At 38.0% G+C, this 4,755-nt stretch overlaps 1 long non-coding RNA gene across 1 annotated transcript; it reads left to right on the top strand.

Moving 5' to 3' along the window:
• The first annotated feature begins 2,732 nt into the window (after positions 1-2,732).
• On the top strand, positions 2,733-4,149 carry LOC147839105 (uncharacterized). The gene is made up of 2 exons (XR_015519241.1): positions 2,733-3,462; positions 3,515-4,149. It is a non-coding gene; the product is annotated as an uncharacterized LOC147839105 (long non-coding RNA).
• The last annotated feature ends 606 nt before the right edge of the window (positions 4,150-4,755 follow it).

Raw genomic sequence — 4,755 nt, 5'->3', positions numbered from 1 at the left:
AACATAATACCATCTTTAGGGTCATCTTAAGCCACAATTCCTAACAATCTCTTGCCAATTTTTTATTATTTTATATTCTGTATATCGGTGGCTAATTTGTAATAACTGTACAAATCTCAATCAAAGTAACTAACAAGACAATGGAATAATTAAAAAAAAAAAGAGGGCGGAATCTTGACCAACAGTTAATGTTTTAATGTTTCCAGAAAAAAAGAGATTTATTCTGCTTTGGGTTGCCAGATGTCAAAGGTTTAAATATCCTTTCCACAATCCTTTGCCCCCATTTAAATATAAATTTTATATTTTTCATAGTTGCATATAGTTTTTGATTTGGCAACCAGCTGCACACATTTTTGTCTAGCATGCAGAATTAACAGCAGAACTAAATCTGCAATTAAACAGAGAATGCAATAAATCTAGTAGTTCGCTATGAGAATCATTTCTCTCCCCTTGTTCCAAACCTTTAGAGTGTATATCAGCTGTTGAACACAAAATAAGATATTTGGATAAAGGTTGGTATTTAATGACCACATTTGATGTATCCAAATATAGCCATATTCTTCTGAGAAATATTAATTTATTGTTTAATCATTTGAGATCATGTGATTTATTACTAACTTTCAGATGCCGAAATTGCTGGATATATATATATATATATATATATATATATATATATATATATATATATATATATATATATATATATATATATATATATATATATATATATATATATATTTTTTTTTTTTTTTTTTTTCCACACCTGCTACAAGCATAATCGACCTATGTTGTCAAGACCCATGCTTTAAGAAACTCACACACATAAGAGAGCTGACAGTTGTTGCAATAGTGCCATCAATCATGACAGAAGAAGCCTCTATAGCTCATCTGCTTCAAGGTTTGATGTGTTGTGTTCAGAGATGCTCCTCTGCAGATCTCCAATGTTTTTTGAGTTACTTTTGTCTTTCTATCAGCTGAACATGTCTGGTCTCCTCTGACCTCTGGCATCAATAAGGCTTTTTCACGCAACATCTGCCACTCACTGTATATAGTTCAGAGACAAAAACTGAAAAAAAAAAAAAAAAGTGCCGTCTGAAATTTTCTTCTAAATTGAACATTTTTAATAGCTTCTTCCAGTTATTTACTTTAGAGGGAATACAAAGAACCAAACACACTTTACACACAGGGGCCTAAGGAAAAAAAAATGCTAATTTTGGAAGAAAATTTTTAAATGACACTTAAAGATTTTTGCTCCTGAACTCTTTGCATATGCATTTTTTTTCAAGACCATTCTCTATAAACTAAAGAGGTGGATGTACACCAAAAACCCAGTAGAAAATCAGTTTCTGAAAGCAGCCTAAGACCAGTCAATCTGGCATCCACAATGGATGGCATCATGTGAAGTGGATGCTTTAAGGAAGAGTGGATCCAAATGCAGGGTTTATTAGCAGGATGGTTAGGCAAGCAATGGTCAACACACAGGCAAACAGAAGCATACAGTGAATCCAGAGATGTGGTCAAACCACAGGCAAATAGTCAGTACAGGCAGGCAGCATAAACAAACAAAACAACAAAGAAAAGGTCTAAAATAGAAAGCAAGGAAGGCACTGGCAGTTCATCAATCCCCAGTGGGTCAGGAGGCTTTGGTTTAGGGAGCACTGAAGGGTCACATGACTCTGGCGGCACTGGGAAGTCACATAACGTCACACAGCTCTCGCGGTACTGGGAAGTCACAGAACTCTGGCAACCATTTGTGGAATTCAGGTCTCTGGCTTTTTGTGAATTTCATGTGGCAGCTCTGGCCTTTCGTGGGACTCAGGGAGCGGCTCTAGCCATTTGTGGGACCCAGATGGCAGCTCTTCTCATTCTGGGAATTCAGGAAGATCTGGCGCCCCTGGCCAATCGGTGAATTCAGGAGGATCTGGCGCCCCTAAATGATCTGGCAGCTCTGGTAGTGTTGGATGATCTTGCAGTTCTGGAGGATCTGGCAGCTCTGCCAGTAACAGCTCTGGGGGTGGCGGCAGCTCTGGCAACTCAGGTGGCCATTCTTGTTGCTCAGGTGATGGCATTTTAGGAACAGAAACAATAGGAACGAGGACAGGAACAGACTGAACAGGAAGACTATAGCTGCGTCCCAAATCGCATACTTATGCACTATTCTACGCCATTTTGTAGTATGAATAGTGTAAGTAGTGTGTTCACACTGAAAATTCTAAAAATAATAAGTGCACTTTAATTACCCGGATGATGCACTCATTCAGCCGCTAAAATGAAGTGTGTAAGGATGGACACTTCACGCACTCAAGGAACGCAGGTTTGCTTACGTAGCGGAAGGGGCGGAGCTATCGGACGCACATGTTGAATAGCTTTATTTATTTTGGATGGTGAAAGCAAAATTCTCCTACCAGAGTGATTATAGCGCCTCCCGATGGTGAATACGGCAGTACTTACGGCAGGTAATATTTGATAATTCAGTTGTTTATTTCACTGATTTGGCAACCGTCAAACGTCATCAGGGAAACGGTCTGAATTTCCGCTTAGTAAAAAAAACATTAGTGTGCCATTTGGGACAACACTACATACATATACTATCCTGTTGAGTGTGTAAGTGCATAAGTACATAGTGCATGAGTGCATAGTGTATAGTGTGCCATTTGGGACGCAGCTATTTTGTGAGCAGTTGGCATATTGGCCCTTATTTTGTGAGCTGGAGTGCTGGTTGTGACCACTTTGGGAGCTGGTGAAATGGAGACAGCCATCTTGTGAGCTGGAGGACTGCAGGTGACTGAGTGTGAGATCAATATAAAACTAGTGTCCAATGGGGTTCATGCAATGGCATGTATAAGTGTTATCAGTGCTTAATTTGTAAATTGCGAGGTCACGGACAAAGCATGAAAGTGAAGAGGGTTGTGGATTCACTTAAGAACAGGGGATGGGGGAGCAGTACGGTTGAGGAGGGGGATTGATAAAATCAGGTGCCAGATCAGATTTAAGAGGTTCCGGATCCGGCGTGTTTCAGCACAAATTAAGTCCTGAGTATAATGGTTCATATAACACTCAACTGAAGAAAATCATAGGACTTATGTCATCCAAAGATGTTAAATGGGCTACCTTAATGACGTCCTCTATGTATTCTTCAATAGGCCGGGCTTCTTAACGAAGACGCATGATTTTGATACCGTTGGATCCCTGTTTTGTGGCTGAGTCTAATGTAAATAATAATTGAGTAATTTGAAGTGGACACTGGAAGTGCAGATCCAAAGGATTTTTTTTAGCAGGATGGTCAGGCAAGCAACGGTCAACACAGGGGCAAGCAGAAGTATACAGGGAACCCAGAGACATGGTCAAAGCACAGATGAATAGTAAGTGAAAGCAGGCAGCAGGCAACGTAAACAAACAAAACAACAAAGCAAAGGTCTAACACAGCAAAGCAAGGAAAACGTGTCGTAATGTTTACAAACAGTTTAACAATACTCAGCTATGAGGGTGTTAGAGTAAGCCACATATATGGGAGTGTAATCAGTCCATGAGCAGCATCAGCTGTGTAAGTTTTATCAATGGAGACTTGGAGCAGGTGTGTGTGTGTGTGTGTGTGTGTGTGTGTGTGTGTGTGTGTGTGTCTTTCGAATTTTATGCAGCATATTTGTTTATCCTTTGTTTATCCTCAATCTGACCATAAATCAGTGGGCATAGCTACAGAATCAGGATTGAATATTCTTCAGTGGAGGCATTTTTTAACCTACCAATGATGTAACAGATAGAAACATTGCAGGATCTGGCATTTTCTCAGCCTTGAGCCAGTAACAAGTATGGATTTTAGCTTTGAAACTTAGAGGATATTATTGTAGTACGATGACGTCTTATGTATCAAAAGCTCAAGAGAATATGGATTTCTCAATTCATGATTTAAAATAGTATTTAACAATGCATTGAAATATTTGTAGAAAAAAGTTACAAAAGACTTTATTGCAAGAAAAATAGTTTGAAGATAAATTTCTTAATCTCTTATTTATTTCTTTGTGCGTGTGCGTATGCGTTTTTCAAGTATATACTTTTGTATATATTTCAAGTATAATTTTGACTTTGTGGGGACATTTGAGTCCCCATGAGGAAAACAGCAAAAACAAAACAAAACAAAAAAAAAAAGAATGAAGTATTTTGAAAATGGCAAAATTTTTAAGGTTAGGGTTGGAAAATAGAAAATATAGTATAACAGTATATAATATGTAGTATAAGTATCTGTACAGTATATGCAGTATAAGCAGTATATGAGTGGGCACAGCCATTTGAATCATTTTGGCTCGAGACTTCCAGTCTTATTCACTTTCATTAATTTTTAGACATTAAAAACAGCTCGTTCTGCTGCTTGATGCTGCAAACTGATATTTTCCAAAAATTTTATTTTGCTTTGTTTGTATAGTCATGCAAACAGTTGCTTGTAGAGCAAGGTGTAGGACCATTTTCTGCCGTTTAGTATTCCTAGTCATTTCTCCCATAGGCAGTTGAATCTGAGGTTCTAAAACAACTGCAAAAACACTTCCGCATTGCAGAATATGGATCAATTTGCTGTCCTCATAAGGATAGCTGTATCACTGTGTGTTTGTGTGTGTACTGGTTTTGGTGGTTTACAAGGACACCTGTTTTGTATAATGACATGATTTAGTTGTACTCTATAACGGTGGTTATGAGGACATGCCTGACATCCTTGTAATTCAAAATAGTTCAAAATCATACTTCCCATGTTTTTTTTTTTTT

The sequence above is a fragment of the Danio rerio genome, chromosome 20 (assembly GCF_052040795.2).
Source record: "Danio rerio strain M-AB ecotype USA chromosome 20, GRCz13ab, whole genome shotgun sequence".
NCBI classification, from domain to species: domain Eukaryota; kingdom Metazoa; phylum Chordata; class Actinopteri; order Cypriniformes; family Danionidae; genus Danio; species Danio rerio.
This window is presented reverse-complemented; position numbering and strand designations above follow the sequence as displayed.